Here is a 19,993-nt window from a genome sequence, read left to right as displayed (position 1 = left end):
TTTAATTCTTGAGAAAAATGTTATTAACATTTTAAAAAATAATAAACAAGAATAGTTAATTATTAGTTAATAAGTGAATGTTTTAAATTTTAAATCTGTAATTATTTAAAAATTAATGTTGATATTTGAAAATATAAAATTTTTTAATTTGCAAAATAATAAATGGAACAGTAACATTTACGATAGTAATTAATAATTATTACATTTATTCATAACTTTTAATTTTCATAACATTTATTTTTTAACTTTAGTATTTTCTATATCAAAATTTTGCTTTTTCGCATTTTCTCCCCAAATTGTAAATTTATAAAATTTAATACCTAGATATATTTTCTTTCCGCATATGTCTGTCATGTATTATTTTAAAAAAAAAACACCTTTTTTATATAAAGAAAAAGAAATTTCGAAATTTCTCACACGGACTGGCATAAACACATATTCATCGCAATGCGGTAATTTGATAGTGAAATTGCAACTCTCGAAATTTATTAGCGGAAGGATTTTGTCTGAAGGGCAATGACCATTTCCACTTTCAGGCTCGATGCAAAACATTTGATACCCATACGTAAGGTGATTTGTTGTTGTAAAGGAAAATTGATATTGAACTTGATTGGGAGTAGTTTTTTTTTTAAAGAGTGAAAAGCAAATTATACACTTGTTTTCTCGATGAGAAATTTATCTTGTTCTTGTGTAACAGGAAATAAATCGAAAAAGAATATTTTTTTCTTTTTTTTTTAATCAAAATTCATATGTATAAGCATCATGTATACATAATATATATATTGTCATTTTATCACGTTCTCGGAAATGTCTTTTTATTGATTCTAATTTACAAAGTACTATCAGATTAAAATCTTACATTCATTATGGAAATTTTCGTATTCTTTTAAAATGAGTTTAAATCGGAAGTTGTTGAATATTTAATTACTTATTGTAATTATGCAATTAGTTTTGTGTAACTTTTATGTACAAAATTAGATGTAATTGTAAATTATGTACAATTTCAAAAAAAATATTGTCAATATTATTCATTAATTATATATTAATAAACTTAAAAAAATTATTTGTTTCAAATAAATATTTTTAGAGTATTTTATTTTACGAACAATAATTATATTTTGTTTAGAAATGTCATTATTAATCGATTATAATTGTCATTAAAATTAATCAAATAATTAATTACAATTCATTAAATTTTTACTAATTTTAGTTGTTTGCTAATAAGTAATAATAATAAAATAAAAATAATAATAGTAAAATTGTTATTGTATTTCGTTACTATCAATATCAATAATAATAATAAATAATAATTAATAATTAATAGTAATTAAAGGTCAGAATTAATTATTATTATTAATTAATAATAATAATAATAATTAAAGGGCAGGATTAATTATTATTATATATTTATTATAAATAATATTATAAATTTCTCTTTAAATTTTTGTCGCGAGTGAAAGAATACAAAATATAATAAGAATGATCTTTTAAATACAAAAGAAACATTTTGTTTTAAACGATGAGAATATTTTATTTTAAATAATTTATCAAATATATAATAAATCTAATTTATTTAATTATAAAATTAGTGGGCAAAAAAAAAAAATTTTTGCTAGGTGTGGGGTTCGAACCCACGCTCCCTATCGGGAACCAGAGCTTAAATCTGGCGCCTTAGACCGCTCGGCCAACCTAGCTCATGCTGGCAACTTCGAAAAAGCACTTGACAGGCAGAGCACTTATTTTTCATATCTAATTAATAAAATTATAATTCAAATTAATTAATTTCATAAAATAAATATTTAGATACATAAAAAAAGAATTATATTCAGTCAATTGCGATTAAATTTGCCTGATATCTTCTAAATTTTGGGTATTGGTATATTTACTTATTTATTTTATTTTATGATTGTAAATGTAATAATTATTATAATTAAAAATTATAATAATTATTATTTTTATAATATTACAATAATTATAATTTTTATATTATAATATTATAATTAGGTGTTAGAATTGTAACAATTATATTATAATTGGGCATTATTTTTATAGCAATGAGATTATAATTAGGTATATTAATGTTCAATTAATTATATTAATTTTTTTAATTGTATTTTTTTATTGGATTAATAATAAATTTTCCTAAGAAAAAAAAATAATTGTACTGTATAGAGATTTTTTTGTATTCCACAAAATATGTTTTATTCTTTTATTACAAAACTGTTATAATGATCCTAAAGTTCTGAACGTTCAAATGAACGAAATTTATTTATTTTCTTCTTTAATTTAAATATTTATTACAATAATTTTTTGTCGATATAAAATAAATGAAATATAAAGTTTCTAAGTGTGAAATTTAAGTTTTTAATTTTTATTGCAAACAATAAATTATAAAAACATTTCTAATAAAAAGTGTTTCGTTCATTTGAACGTTCAAAACTTGTGTATCATGTTATACAAAATATTTTTTCACAAAAAATAAAATAAACAATTGCGAAGAACAATATAATAAAATAGCATGAATATTATATTAGATTAATTATAATCCACACTTATAAACAAATGTAATTCCGAGAAATTGGTAATCGTCGAAATAACTAATAATACACATAAATAGATTAATTAATATTAAAGAATTCACTATTGTTGTTCACCATTTCACTATATTTATAAAATATAACATTTTACATTTATATTTATTTTGAATTAAATTTTGAACACTCATTTTTTATTCAAAACACTTTAAAAACAAAAAGAATTTTTACGCACGGTTCTAGTTCCTCTGGCAAATGCTGTACAGCAACTGACGCTAAAAGGACCTTTTGACGAAAATTTCTAAAAATGAAAAATTTTCAATTATTTCTTTTCTTCGAAAAATCTCTTAAACTTTCAGTCTAAATAAACCTATGAAGAAAACCGGTTTTTGAAAAGTCATAAAATTGAATCTCTTGCAAGGCGAAACCCTTAAGTCAAACCAGATGTGACAAACGTTTCAAAAGGAAAAAATACTTCACGAGATTCATATTTTCAGTTGAAAATGAAAATATTTTTAAGTACATGTGTACAGAATTCGGAAATAATTTCATAAATTTTCTTTAAAAAATTTTAGATGTAATTTTATTTCAAATAGCAATAATATAAAATTAATTAAACATCACATCAAGTAAATTTAATGTATTTTTAAAAATTTAATTAAAATTAAATGTTTGTGCGGCAACTCTATTCTAATTGAGTGGAAAAATTTTTTAACTCGTTGTATTTCGGCGCTGTTTGATCTTTTTGGAATAAAAAATTTATAACAATTTTTGACAGTGTGATATAAATTTTCATTTTTTAATAAAAAATCTTTATTTTTTATTGTAGTCTTTACTAGAATAAAAATAGATTCGTGTTCATAGATATAGAAATATGATGTGAAAATACTTCCCATATTTTGTATTCTCTCTTTCTATATATGTATATATATATAATAGAGAGATGGAAAAATATTTCATTTTATGTTTAAAGAGAGAAAAAAAAAATATTGACATTTCCGCTTTTAGGCGCAGAATATTCACCATTATACACACGCTGGGCAAATGTCATGTGTATATAAATTTTCATTTTCTGTATATTTATATATGAAAGCATATATGGCAGATCTTTTCTCCACGATACAATCTTGGTGGAACAATATAAAATTCAATAGGAATCTCTAATAATTTGTTTTGTATATGAATTCCCATAAGAGCGAGCGCGCAATGGAAAACACGGAAGATTATTTTGAAGACGCACGTATAAACGTGTTCTTAGCATGGGCACGTGACCCATTGTCTTGCTTATTTGAATGGGGAAAAGGGATTGTTTTCAAGCTCCTGTCGTATGTCCTCCTCATCTTTATCATTATTCTCCTCATTCTACATACATAATATAGCATAGAGATTATTTTAAAGTCATATTTAACATTTTTCGTCGAAAACAACAAATTTTTTTTTTATTTTCTCGAAATTTCTTTCTTTCCTTCTTTCTTGCAGGCTTTCGTACTCATCTACTAAAACCTACGAATTACTACTTTTTTTACGATTAGCTACTATTTTGATACTTTTTTTTAATTTCTGAAACTAACAGCCAGTGCTGCAGGATTGGAAGATTTTTCTTCAAATTTGAAGAAAATTGAAGCATTCTGCGATATTTGAAGAATTTCAAGAAATATTGTAAGAACTTGAAGATTTTTTGAAAATTTGTGTATATATCAAGTAATAATAAAAATATTTATAAACATTTAAATAATATAAATAAACCATTTTTTAAAAATAAATTATAATCTTTGTTCTTCACATTCTTGTGATTATAATAATAAATATAATAATTATTAATTACTATCGTTAATGTTACTGTTCCATTTATTATTTTGCAAATTAAAAAATTGTATATTTTCAAATATAAACATTAATTTTTTAATAATTTCAGTTTCAAAATTTAAAAAATTCACCTATTAACTACATAATTAACTAATGTTTATTATTTTTAAAAATGTTAATACCATTTTTCGCAAGAATTAAATTATTTAAAAACTTTTAATAAAAATTAAGTTATTTTTAAAGATTTTAATAAAACATTCTTTGGAAGAATTCAATTATTTTTATAAACAGTAAAATTCATCGCAGAAATTCAATTATTTTCAAAACAATTTTAATAAAATTTCACGAAAATATTCAATATTTAAAAAAAATTTTTATTAAAATTCTTGTTAAGAATTAAATTATTTTTAATAATTTTAATAACATTCTTTGAAAGAATTAGATTCTTTTTATAGATAATAATATTTTATGCGAGAATTCAATATTATTGTCAAATTTTAATTCCATTTTCTCGACATAATTCAATTATTTGAAAAAAATTTTAATAAAATTCGTCAAATGACTTTAATTATTTTTAAATTTTTGGATAAAAACTTTGCAAGAATTTAGTAATTTTCAGTGCATTAATTTTAAAAATTCAAAACATTAAAAGAGAAAATTTATTAAAAAAGTTGAGAAACAAACAAAAACTAACTTCAAACTTTTTTCTTTTTTTTTTTGAAAATTTGCTCTACTCAAAATCTGCTAATAGTTAAAATAAAAAAAAGTTATTTTTTAAAATTTTCAAAAAATTCTACTTGGAAACAATTTAAATTTTTTTTATAAAATTCTTTGAAACAATTCAATTATTTTCAAACATTCTTGGAAAATTTTTTGCAAGAATTCAATTATTTTCACAAATAATAAAATTCTTCGCTGAATTCCAAATATTTTTAAAATTTACAATTTTATTAAAATTTTTCAAAAGAATTCAATAGAAAAAAAAATTAATAACATTTTTCGCAAAAATTCAATTATTTTCAAAGATTTTAATAAAAAAGTTTGCAACAATAATTCAATTATTTTTAAAAATAACAAAATTTTTTGCAGGGATTCAATTATATAAAAAAATATTAATAAAACTCGTTGAAAGAATTCAATTATTTTTATAAATAATAAAATTAATAATAATTATTTTTAATACTATTTTAAATGAATTCTTTGAAAAAATTGAGTTATTTTCTAAAATTTTATTAAAATTCTTTGAAAGAATTCAATTATTTTCACAAATTTTAGGTCCCTGAAGTTGCCATCGATGCTCAGCATCGAAAAATATTTTTTGCACGAAACCGAAAAAAATAACTCAATTTTTTCCGAGGTTTAAGATTAAAAAAGTATTCTTAAAAAGTTTTTTACTTCCTAAGTGAATGAAAGAAGTGTAATTAGTTAAAATTTTATAACTAAAAATAAGAAAAAATAGTTTTTGCCAACTTCAGGAACCTCAAATTTTAATAAAATTGTTGTCAAAATTTCAATTATTTAAAAAAATTTTTCTCAATTCAATGATTTTCAATATCTACTGTCTTAATAAAATTTTCAAAAAAATTAAATTATTTATAAAAAATTTAAAGAAAATTCAATTATTTTCATAAATAATAAAATTCTGTACAGCATTTCAATTATTTTTATGAGTACAATTTAAAGTAAATTCTTTCAAAGAATTCAATTATCAATTATCAATTATTTTCAATCATTTTTTATATAGAATTTTATCAACAAATTTTTAAATAATTGAATTCTTTTGACAAATTTTATTAAAATTTTTAAGGTAAATTATTGCTAAGAAATTTATAAAAAAAAGTTTTAAACAATTGATTTTTTTCGAAAAAAATGTATGCTAGATCTATTTTTAATAGTTGAATTATTGAAAAAATTTTTTACTTTTTTAAAAAATAATTGAACGTTTGTGTAAAATGTTAGCAAAATTTTTGTTTAATAATTTCATTCTTTTGTGAAATTTTATTAATTATTATTATAATTCTTGAAAATAATTGAATTTTGTCGAAGAATTTTGCTATTCATTTATAAAGATAATTGAAATGTTCTTATGACGAATTTTGTTATTTATGGAAATAATTGAATTTTTGCAATAGATGTTATTAAAATTTCTAAAAATAATTGAATTTTGTCAAAGAATTTTGCTATTTATTTATAAAAATAATTGTAATGTTGACAATTTTTTTAAAAAAAATTTTAAAATTGTGGTAAAGTGTTTTTACCACAATAAATAAGTAATAATAATAATACCGATTTAATATAAATAAATAAATGAACAAAACACAGCTTTTAAATAAATAAATTATTTATTCCACGAAGCTCGAATCAGGATACACGGATCGCCAAACAATAAAATATTATTTTTCGTAATGCCGCGTTCTCGACCAGATAAAGTGCATCTTCACACTTTGGACCCAAAACGGCAACTGCCCAAGCCATCCCTTGGAAAATTGCGCTTTCCTTGGGAGTCGCCAAATTCCTATGCCTCGCTGTCGTTGTCTAGCACAGACCATATGGTTATCATATGGTCCTTGTACCGCCTAAATCTCTGAGTCTCTCATTGTTTCCGTGAAGTTAGACCCGAAGTTGTTGTCAAGCAAGTTTAAGACATTTCACAAAAATTTCCACTCCGACAAAATAATTGAATTTCTTGTGATGAATTTTGTTATTTATGAAAATAATTAAATTTTTTTTAAATTCCTTAAAATAATTAAATTTTATTAAAATTCCTAAAAATAATTGAATTTTGTCGATGAATTTTGCTATTTATTTATAAAAATAATTGTAATGTTGACAATTTTTTAAAAAAATTTTTGAAAATAATTGAATTTTGCAATAGTTCTTATTAAAGTAATAAGTTTATGTCAGTTCTTCAATAGAATTAAGTTATTAAAATAAATTTTTAAAAATGACCGACAAGGATTTTGAAGCTTAGGAACTAAACTTTCAGCCCTGGTTAAAAATTTGTAAAAAAAAATGTAAATCTGATTTTATATCCTAAAAAGTAAAAAAGTGTCATTTTCACTCCACTCAACTAGAATGTTTAATTTTTCGGTAGTAGGATCAAATTTCTCGAACTGTATACAAAATCGAACATAATAGACTGTTGTTTGTCGCGCACATATAAATATATAATATGTTAATTCAACAGTAAATATTAATTCATCTTGAATTAATTTCAAAGTCATGAGGTATGATTCTATGTATAATCAATATTGATAGAACAGTGCTTGTGAGTAATACTTTGAAAATAGCATAATAGAATACCTTCGGGAAGGTCAAGAAATGAAAAACCTCATTTACAGTTTTCTATTGACTTCTCTCATCGCGCGGCAATGGAAACTTTAAACAGTTATTGAAGATATATGGTCATGATTATAAAGCGTTATATATATATATATTTATGTGTGTGGGAGACACACAACCACGTGGACTTGAAAATTAAAAGGAGTTGGGAACCGCATTCCATCTGGCGCCAGAGGAGGTTCTCAAATGTAAAAGTTTATTCATTGAGATCTAAGTTGTTATATTGCGTACAGAATTAAATTTGCCACAATGACACGCCTCGACAATCAAGCGGTTGACAAATGAGGAATAATTATTATTCTTTTAAACAAATCTTTTTTCTACCTACGCTATACACTGCTTTTTTTCATTCATCATCAAACATTCAGTTTTTTCCATGATCGAATGTAAAGAATTTAACGATTATTTTTCATTAACAATTTTTTTTTACAAGTTGTTATTTATTCTGAAAATTATCAAATTGAATCTTAATTTAATTAAAATAATTAATTAAAATACAAAAGTAGTGAGAGAAAAGTGTTGCTTTAATTTCTCCACCTGAGAACGTCAAGGTCACCACCAGATGGCTGAAGAAATTCCAAGAAGGAACTTAACTGCCATCTGCTGGCGTCCTTCGCGTTCTCAGGTGGAGAAAATAGAAAAAGTTGCATTTTCTGTTTTTAAGACTTTTCCCTGATTTCCAGACAAAATTTTCACTTTTTCCCTGACCCTTAAGAACAATCAATAACTTCTATTTTAAATATTTATTTAATCATTATTATTTTTCTATAAAAATTAAGATTTTCAAATTCAATAACTTATGAGAATATTATTATAAAACATGAATAAATTTAAGATGACAAAGTGATAAAATCATTATTTTATATTATAAGAATATTGTAACTATAAATTCAAATTTTCAAAGATTTTAATTTGAACTCTTTTCAAAATTCAATTATTTCTAAAAATTCACACAATAACTCTTTTAATATTTAATTATTATCTCAAATTTTACCTGAAATTCATTTTTTAATAAATTTTTATTAGAAAATTTTTCGAGAATTCAATTATTTACATACAAAAAATAAATAATTTATTCAATAATTGAATATTTTTTAAAATTGAATTTTTATGAATAATTTTATCAAAATTTTTTAAAATAATTGAAATCTTTCGGTGAATTTAAAAAAAAATTTTTAAATAAATGCAATTTTCTATCATTATATTTAAAATAATATGAAAAATAATTAAAATTCTGCGATAAGTTATGTTATTTATGAAAATAATTGAATTCTTGCTTAGAATTTTATTAAACAATTTTTTAAAGAAATAAATTCCTGTGAAAATGTTTATTTTTTAAAAGAATTGAATTCATAGGAAGAATTTTATTAAAATTTCATAAAAAATTCAATTGCTTTGAAGAAATTCTTTTTTTTCAAAAAATAATTGAATTCTTTCGAAGATTCCTACAAGCATTTTTGACAATATTTATAAAAATAATTGATTTCTAGCGACGAATTTTGTTATTTATGAAAATAATTGAATTTTACAATTATTTTATTAAAATTCCTGAAAATAATTGAATTTTGTCAAAGAATTTTGCTATTTATTTACGACAATTTATTAAAAAAATTTTTTAAATAATTGAATTTTTGTGATGAATTTTGTTGTTTATGAAGATAATTGAATTTTATTAAAATTTCTTAAAATAATTGAATTTTGTAGAAGAATATTGCTATTCATTTATAAAAATAATTGAAATTTTGACAATTTTTTAAAAAAATTTTGAAAATAATTGAATTCTTGTGATGAACTTTGTTATTTATGAAATTAATTAAATTTTTTTTAAATTCCTTAAAATAATTGCATTTTGTCGAAGAATTTTGCTATTTATTTATACAAATAATTGTAATGTTGACAATTTTTAAACAAAATTTTGAAAATAATTGAATTCTTGTGATAAATTTTGTTATTTATGAAAATAATTGAATTTTTTTGAAATTCCTTAAAATAATTGAATTTTTTCGAAGAATTTTGCTATCCATTTATAAAAATAATTGAAATTTTCCCATTTTTTAAAAATATTTTTTGAATATTATTGAATTCTTGTTATGAATTTTGTTTCTTTTAAAAATAATTGAATTTTACAATGAATGTAATTAAAATTCCTGAAAATTGTAACGACAATTTTGTTTAGATTTTTTGAAAATAATTGAATTCTCAAGAAAGATTTTATTATTTATAAAAATAATTGATCTCTAGCGATGAATTTTATTCAAATTTTTTTTAAATAATTCAATTCCTATAAAAAATGTATTATTTGTGAAAATAATTGAATTCTCAAGAAGAATTGTATTGAAAATAATTGACTTGTATAGGAAAATTTTATTAAAATTTGCAAGTTTATTAACTAAATCTTGTAAAGAATTTTGTCAAATTTTTTTTAAATAATAGAATTTTGAAAAGAATTTTATTTAAATTTTTCGAAATAATTGAATTTTTAGAATAATTTTTTTCAATTCTCTAAATATATTTGAATTCTTTGAAGAAACTTCAATAAAAAATAAAAAATTATTGAATTGGTGCGAAGAGATATATAAAAAAATTGGTATGTATTTGAATTCCTGTAAAATTTTTATTAAAATTTTGTTTAAATAATATAATTCTTTTGTAAAATTTTATCAAAATAGTAGATATTATAGAAATAATTGAAATGAGGGAAATTTTTGAAAATAATTGAAATTTTGCCAAGAATTTAATCCAGTGACAATCTTCACACCCTTTTTTATAGATAATAAAATTTAATATTCTTTCTCATAATTCTAAAAATATTGACAAGTTTTATTATCAACATCATCAGTTTTATATGGATCTACTTTTAGGGACGAGCAATAGTCGTTTTGCATTTTCAGTTATTGTTGTTGTTGTTGTTGTTGTTTTTTTTTCCCTTTTGCATTAAGTCGATGGCTGACGATATCCGGTCGTAAAATGAAAGTGAAAATAAATTGTCATGACTGTTCAACCACAAAATGCAATTTACTCCATTCATGAAGTTGACCAACCGTGTTATCGGTAAATATGCGCACTGGAGTAGACTCAATATCTATGGCAACCTTGAAAATTTTCTAATAATTTGTTTAAAGTATCCAATCTTCATTTAGTGCAGTAAACAAACGTTTTATTTCGTTCACTCGGGTAATTGATACTTTCTATTTTCCTTCATCTTCATTTTTTTTTCTCTTTATTCTCTAAATTGTCCTGAATTAATTTTTATTTTATTACTGCTTCTATTGTTTCCCATTTTAATTATATTTTTAATTAAAAACACACAATATTCAAAAATAATATTAAAATAAAAATTTAAATATTGTAAATTCTAAATAGAATTATTTTTCTATAGAAATGATGTTTGTCTCCAAAACTACTATTTGTTTTAAATAAATATTTTATTTAAATAAAAAAACAAAGAAACTTTATTTGAAACAAATAAATAGTAAAACATGACGAATTTTTAAATACAATCTAATTTTTTCAGTGAAAATGTCAATTTTTAAACAATTTTGTTATTATCTTTAAAAATTATTAAATTAAATTTCGAATTAATTAATTAAAATATTACAAAAGTTTTGAGAAAAAAATTGTGCTTTAATTTCTCCACCTGAGAACGTCAAGGTCACCACCAGGTGGCAGAAGAAATTCGAAGAAAGAACTGAACTGCCATCTGCTGGCGCCTTTCGCGTTCTCAGGTGGAAGAAAAAAAAATGCCTCATTATTTGTTTCCTAGGACTAAAAGTAGCTCTTATTTAGCACTTTTCTTTTTAATATTGAAAAGAAAAAGAAAAAAATACTCCACTAAGAAGGCATTTGAAAAGAAGTGATGAATTAATAGCAAAAAAAAAATGAGCAAATTAGTGATGATTACAAATAGGGACTACGCCATTGTTAGGTTCCTAAATAACGTCCCTGCCATAGTTGTGGTCTTTCAAACTGCGCGGCACTCGAGGAATGCCCCTTGTGTCTTTTTGCCATTCGTTACAAGAAACTACCCTCTCTTTTACCAGTCGGTAACCCGGTTTCATTATCGACTAACACATTCTCCTTCTCTCTTTCTCTCTTTTTCTCTCTCTTGATCGTCTTAGTAATACGAGAGCAACAAGAAAGATGATTTTTAAATTTTATTCTATATTTATATTGGCGTGGATTCTTCAGAGTATAATACTTGTTTATGTCCACATAAATTTATTCCAACCAACAGGTCAAAATACATTCTGCGACTTGATTGCGCACAAACGCTTGATTGGTCAGGGACGCGTTAAGAGATCTTTGCTCTCGACAACATGTACATATATATAAGTATATACTTTTTATCCCTGTGCAGCAATAGATGCACATGCATTTTCGCATATATTGTATATACAAGTACAAGAAAGAAACTTCATTTTCTAATCAGATTTCACATAAAGTGAACAGATTATTTCAAAAAGGGGACTGTAGTTGTTCCCAAAGGCCATATTGGCAATATTTGTGCACAATATTTACACTTTTCTTCATTCTCTCTCTCTCTTTCATTTTATATCTAAATTTATTTTTATTCATCTTTTCGTATTTATTTATCTTTTCATATTTTTTATTTTACTTCGTTACTTTTTTTATTCATTTTTTATTTTGCTTTTTTGTGACACGCCTCTGGCGTAGTACCTGAAAGCAAAAAATTTTTGGTTATGTTGGTTATTTCTTTATTTTTCTTTATTTTCTATTTAATCTATTTTTTCTTCTTATTTTACTCATTTCTTATATTTATTTTATCCGACTGCAATTGAATTTAAATTAAATGATGGGAAATGTTTCTAAAGTTTCAAACGTTTGAACGTTGTGCTTTGATTTCTCCACCTGAGAACGTCAAGGTCACCACCAGGTGGCAGAAAAAATTCCAAGAAAAGGAAATAAAGTGCCATCTGCTGGCGTCCTTCGCGTTCTCAGGTGGAGAACTCCTTTAACTTTGCATTTAAAAAAAAATTACTTTGTATATTAAAAAAATTGTCGATTAAAAGTAAAATAAAAATGAATAAATTAAAAGAAATGATGATTATAATAATAAATGTAATAATTATTAATTACTATCGTAAATGTTACTGTTCCATTTATTATTTTGCAAATTAAAAAATTTTATATTTTCAAATATAAACATTAATTTTTCAATAATTTCAGATTCAAAATTTAAAAAATTCACCTATTAACTACATAATTAACTAATGTTTATTATTTTTAAAAATGTTAATAACATTTTTTGCAAGAATTAAATTATTAAAAAACTTTTGATAAGAATTAAGTTATTTTTAAAATTTTTAATAAAACATTCTTTGGAAGAATTCAATTATTTTTATGAACAGTAAAATTCATCGCAGGAATGCAATTATTTTCAAAACAATTTTAATAAAATTTCACGAAAAGATTAATTTAAAAATTTTTTTTATAAAATTCTTGTTAAGAATTAAATTATTTTCAATAATTTTAATAACATTCTTTGGAAGAATTCGATTCTTTTTATAAATAATAATATTTTTTGCGAAAACTGAATATTATTTTCAAGTTTTAATTAAATTTTCTCGAAATAATTCAATTTGAAAAAAAATTTTAATATAATTCGTCAAATGACTATTTTCAAATTTTTGGGTAAAAACTTTGCAAAAATTTAGTAATTTTCAGTGCATTGTGAAATTTAATTTTATTTATCAGATTTTATAAAAAATTATAATCAAAATCTTATGGTATACTCAATTAATATGGTGCTTACATATTAAAGATTGGATGAAATTATGCCTGAAAAGAAAGAAAAAATATGGACGTGTTTTTACAATTTTTTATGGTAAAATATAAGGGAGTGATTACTCTCACTTGGTGAAGTAAAAAAATAAAAAAATAAAAAAAAAATTCTCAAATCGCATGCCTGTCGCATATATGAGACAACTAGTAATTGCAATTTCACACTCGTTAGCACTGCACAAGTCACGTCAGCTGACATCCAATCGTGGCCAAATGCCCATTACCATATTCAAAGTGCCTTATTACTACTCGACAACAATTTACTATATATATACTATAAAGACTATTTTCAGAAAAAGATATACTTGTTAATATTTTCGAAAATTTATCTTTTTTCATTTGGGAAAATTATTGTTTATTAAAACTTATTATTTTCATCGTGGCATTAATTTAATTTAACCCTATCATTTGTAAATCTTTAAATTTGAATAAATGAACATTCATTTCGAGAAAATTTAATTAAAATTTGAAAATAATATTGAATTCTCGCAAAAAATATTATTTTTTTTAAAAAAGGAACAAATTCTTCCAAAGGATATGTTATTCAAATTATTGGAAATAATTTAATTCTTAACAAGAATTTTATTAAAAAATTTTTTAAATAATTGAATCTTTTTGTGAAATTTTATTAAAATTGTTTGGAAAATAATTGAATTCCTGCGATGAATTTTACTGTTTATAAAAATAATTGAATTCTTCCAAAGAATGTTTTATTAAAATTTTTCGAAAATAACTTAATTCTTATCAATAAAAGTTTTTTTAAATAATTTAATTCTTGCAAAAAATATTATTAACATTTTTAAAAATAATAAAAATTAGTTAATTATGTAGTTAATAGGTGAATTTTTTAAATTTTGAGTCTGAAATTATTGAAAAATTAATGTTTATGTTTGAAAATATAAAATTTTTTAATTTGCAAAATAATAAATGGAAGAGGGTCAGAATTCGTGAAATTTTCACAGAAAATAAAAAGTATTTTTTTTTAAATCGAAATGTTGAAAAAACATTTCTATTTGGCCTTAAGAATGTGTCCACCAAAAAACAGAAAAAAAAATTATTTTTCATAAAAGTTATTGCAAAATTAATTTTTTAGCAACTTTTTAAACAAAATTTTATTTCTCCTAAATGAATGAACCGATTTAAATGAACCAAGCGGGAATATCAAGGGGATAAAATATACTTTCGTTTAGAATTAGAAAATTTTTAAAAAGTTTATTTTTTAATAATTATTTAATAAATTTTTTATAAACAATTAATTTTTTTTTAATGTTCTCCGCCTTTTAAAAATTTGAAAAAAATATTAACATACACTTAAAACTATAAGATATCAAAATCCGTTGAGAAAATTTTGGAGCGACAATTATTTTAAAAGTTATAAACAAATTATATTGAACGGAGATGCAATTTTTATGATTTTCAGAATTAAAACATTATTTTTAACTACGAAATGAACAAAACACTGTCAAATTAACATTTTTATTCAATTATATAACCATAAAATATGATAAAAATGATCAAAAACTAAGTTCAACGTTGATGCACAACACCGTGCCAATATAATTTGTTTATAACTTTTAAAATAATTGTCGCTCCAAAATTTTCTCAACGGATTTTGATTTCTTATATTTTTAAGTGTATGTTAATATTTTTTTCAAATTTTTAAATGGCGTAGAACATTAAAAAAAATTAATTGTTTATAAAAAATTTATTAAATAATTATTAAAAAATAAAATTTTTAAAAATTTTCTAATTCTAAACGAAAGTATATTTTATCCTCTTGATATTCCCGCTTGGTTCATTTAAATCGGTTCATTCATTTAGGAGGAATAAAATTTTGTTTAAAAAGCTGCTAAAAAATTAATTTTGCAATAACTTTTATAAAAAATAATTTTTTTTTCTGTTTCTTGGTGGACACATTCTAAGGTTAAATAGAAATGTTTTTTCAACATTTCGATTTAAAAAAAATACTTTTTATTTTCTGTGAATATTTCACGAATTCTGACCCAAGAGTAACATTTACGATAGTAATTAATAATTATTGGATTTATTATTATAATCATAAGAATGTGAAGAGCAAAAATTCTAATTTATCTTTAAAAAATGGTTTATTTATATTATTTAAATGTTTATAAATATTTTCATTATTACTTGTATGCACAGTCTTCGCAATATTTTCAAAAAATCTTCGTTTTTTCAATATTTCTTCAAATTCTTCAAATATCGCATAGATTGCTTCATAATTTTCTTCAGATTTTAAGAAAAATCTTCCAATCTAACAAATTTTTTAAAAGAAATAGAAAAAATGCGAAAAAGAAATCATAATACTATCCGTTGTCTGATAGAGGGGGGGGGGGGTGATAAATTTATATAACCAATATTTTTTGCCCCAAGAAACAAGCAAAATATCACCTGTATGGCAAATCTAAAATCTCGAGTCACTTATCAAAACTATTATATTATTTGGAGTCGATCTTAATTTACTTTATCTCCGGATAATTGCGTACGTATCGTTAATTCTGGCGCCGCGTGGAATGTTATCTCAATTAGAATTGTAGAGAAAGAGTATAAGAGCGAGAGAAAAAGAGAGAAAAAGAGAGAGAGAGAGAGAGAAGTACCAAATGAACTTACGCCACTTGAACATTTAAAAAATTCGCAAGTGCTTGCTGAAAAAAGATAAATAACCCGTTAGATAAATAACGAATGGTAGACACATTAATTCGAGTGAAAGAGACGGTTATAATAGCTATATAGTCAAGGTCGTCATGTCAATTATTCTTATTATATTGCCAATATAACACACAATACACACGGTACGATTCATCCCTATGAAGAGTAGTAGCACTATGCTACCTGATGTTTACTTACTAATTGTCACAATTATCCCTCCGGCTTTTAATACAAATCACATATATATACTTATACATATATACATATTATACTCGAATAGTTTATAAATCAATCGAGTATTTTCTGATTATATTTCATCTTTACGATAAACAATAAATCAATTCTTTTGAACTGAAAAACATTTCTTCTTCTTCTTCTTCTTCTTTTTTTCCAAAACAATAAATCACCAGTAAACAATAATTATATTAAATAAAAAGCAATTAATAAATTCCGGAAAACTAGTTTTACTTATTCTTCAAGTTAGAATTTCACTTCCGGCAGTCGATATATTGGAAATTATTTCGATTTTAGAGAAAAAGAGGAATAAAATTGATTTCAATTATTGTTTTATCAAATATTGATAATATTAATTGCTAGAATTTTTTTTTTAATTTTTACAAACTGTTTCCATTATTATTATTACTTTTTTTTAGAGAACAGGAGGGAATAACTCATTTGCTGATATCTCGTTCCTTTCTTCTTGTTTGTCCTTTAAAGAGATGAAATTAAATTCAATTAAATGAAATTTATCGATAATTTCTCATTTATAAATAGTGTGTGGTAGATAAATGAATGGATAAAAGGACTTTATAAATAATCATTACAATACAGAATACAGATAATAATAATAAATAATAATAGTTATAATAAATAAAAATAAATAATTATCGTATACAAATCGTATTCAAATTACAAGTATCACAGTACTTTCTATCCTCAAAAAAGATGAAAATGGGAATTTTTTTTTTCTCAAAAGGGACATTTTAATTTAATTGAATTATTTCTAAAAATTGTAATTATTATAGTACCTTTTCCAAAATTCAATTATTATTTAAAATTTTAACTGAAATTCATTTTTAAATCACTTTTTATTAGAAAATTCCAAAGAGAGTTCAATTAGTTTAATACAAAAGAAAATAATTTTTTAAGTAATTGGATATTACTTAATATCCAATTACTTAAATTTCTTTCTTAAAAACACAGTAAATCGTGTGGTATTAAAAAAAAGATTAAAATAATCAATTTTGGTGTTATTTTTTACAATGAATGAAATTTTAGTTCATTAAATTTTTTTATAATAAATAATTAAAGATGATCAAGTTTCAAGTAATAAAATCATTATTTTATATTATAAGAATATTATACTTCATCAAAATTATTTTAATTATTTCAATTTAATTATTATTTTCACAAATTTTTAACTACAATTTTACTTTATATCAATTATTTTTAATAATTTTCGAAAAAGTTCTCAAATCCATTTGTTTACAATATTCAATTTCACGGAATTTCAATTATTCTTAAATTCTTTAATTAAATGCATATTAGAAAATAAAAACTTCAAATAATATAAAAGAAAATTCAATTAAACCTTTTTAAAAAAATTAATTTCAAAATTCAATTATTTCTAAAAATTCACACTTCATTGCTTTTAATATTCAATTATAATCTAAAATTTTAACTGAAATTCATTTTTATGAAATGAGAATCAAGTTTTATTAGAAAATTCTACGAGAATTTAATTATTTAAATGCAAAAGTAAATAATTTATTGAATAATTGAATGTATCTTAAAATTCAATTATCATAAAGAATTTTATTAACAAATTTTTAAATAATTGAATTGTTTTGTTGAATTTTATTAAAACTTGCATGAACATAATTACTTTTTTTTCATAATTTGCATCTGTCCTAAAATTCAATTTTTTTCAGTGTTTTTAACTAAAATTCTCCAATAAATCCATTATTTTTAATAATTTTTAAAGAAATTCTTTGAGAATTTTCAAATTCATTCGATTAAAATTCAATTTTACAAAATTTCAATTATTCGTAAATTCTGCAATTAAATATACGTTAAAAAAATAAAAACTTGAAATAATTTCAATAAAAATCATATTAAACTTTTAAAAAGAATTAATATTCTACAGAATTCTTTGTCAAAACTATGAAAAATTAAGAATTCCAATGATTTTAATTTGAAACTTTTTTAAAATTTAATTATTTCTAAAAATCCACGTCATAATGCTTTTAATATTTAATTATAATCTAAAATTTTAACTGAAATTCATTTTTAAAACAATTTTTATTAGTAAATTCCACGAGAATTCGATTTTTTAAATACAAAAATAAATAATTTATTAATTTCATGTTTCTTGAAATTAAATTCTCATAAAAAATGTTATCAACAAATTTTTTAAATCATTAAATTCTTTGGACGAATTTTAATAAAATTTTTAAGAATAGTTACACGGAGAGAGAATATATATTAAATTTTGTAAAAATATTTTCAAATTGGGGAAAAAGTGCGACAAAGCGAAATTTTGACTTATGTGAAATTTAGTATAATTATATCAAATATCAAGAATATTAATTAAATTCTAATATAACTTTAATAAATTTCACAAAACTTTTTTTAAAGTTTAGTATTTTTTATATCAAAATTTCGCTTTGTCGCACTTTTTCCCCAATTTGAAAATATTTTTACAAAATTTAATATATATTCTCTCTCCGTGTACATTGTTCGAGGAATTCGATTAAAATAGCATTAAAAATAATTGAAATTATGCAATGAGTTTTATCATTTATAAAAATAATTGAATTCCTAAAAGAATTTTATTATTTATGAAAATAATTGAATGTTTTGTGTAGAATTTTATTCAAGTTTTTTTTAAATAATATAATTCTTTTGGAAAATTTTATTGAAATAGTTGATATTAAAAATCGTTGAATTTTAGAACACTTTTCAAAATAATTGAAATTTTGACAAGAATTTGATTAAAATTTTGTAAAATAATTGAATATCAGAGAAAAATTTTATTCTTTACAAAGAGAATTGAAATTTTGATGAGAATTTAAAAAAATTTTTGAACACAATTGAATTTAGTAACTATGTTACTAAGTTAGTAACTAACTTACTATTCTCCCTGGAGAAGCTAAATTCGTTGATTTTTTACAAATTGTTGACTTTGGTATTTTATTTAAAGCAAAAATTTCTCTAATTTCCTTCCTGGTGTTAATTTAATCCTAGAGGGATTAAACTGTTGCAGATTATTTTAATTCATTCTGGTTTTATTTTAACACCTCACGTTTTACTGTGTATAATGAATTCTCATAAACATAACAATATTAATTTATTACTTTAAAATTGTTTGTGAAATTTAATTTCAATTATCATATTTTTAAAAAAATTATAATCAAAATCTGAAGAAATTTTTTTCGATTAGTTTAAAGATTTCTGAAGATAAATAAGAAAAGTTTGAAGATTTGTCATTTTAATTATCTGACAGCACTGTGAAAAAGGGGTAAAGGGAACTATCTATGATGACTGAAATTAGTAAAAAAAATTTATTAATTCAAAAAAAGACTAAAGAAAAAATTACATTTTTGTGTAAAATAAAATGTCCTCGGGCGTATTTTTCGATGTATCTGTATATTAAACAGTAGCCTCTGTGATATTGTGACAGGATATGAACGCGATTCGTTTTCATAGAGGGCAATAAAGTCTTATCCCAATCATTAAGAGTGAATAGTGCCTTAATCGTGGCTATACTTGTAGATCAAAAGGAAATATGTAGGTATATATTTAACTAGGGCCTCATAACTAGCAAATGACAAGTTTATGAT

At 22.0% G+C, this 19,993-nt stretch overlaps 1 non-coding gene across 1 annotated transcript; it reads right to left on the bottom strand.

The window, feature by feature from the left end:
- Positions 1 to 1,610: 1,610 nt before the first annotated feature.
- On the bottom strand, positions 1,611 to 1,694 carry Trnal-uaa. The gene has a single exon. It is a non-coding gene; the product is annotated as a tRNA-Leu (tRNA).
- Between the last annotated feature and the right edge of the window lie 18,299 nt (positions 1,695 to 19,993).

Source organism: Leptopilina heterotoma, unplaced genomic scaffold, assembly GCF_015476425.1.
Source record: "Leptopilina heterotoma isolate Lh14 unplaced genomic scaffold, ASM1547642v1 Lhet_209, whole genome shotgun sequence".
NCBI classification, from domain to species: Eukaryota; Metazoa; Arthropoda; class Insecta; order Hymenoptera; family Figitidae; genus Leptopilina; species Leptopilina heterotoma.
Note: the sequence above shows the minus strand (reverse complement) of the source record. Positions and strands in the feature narration are given on the sequence as shown.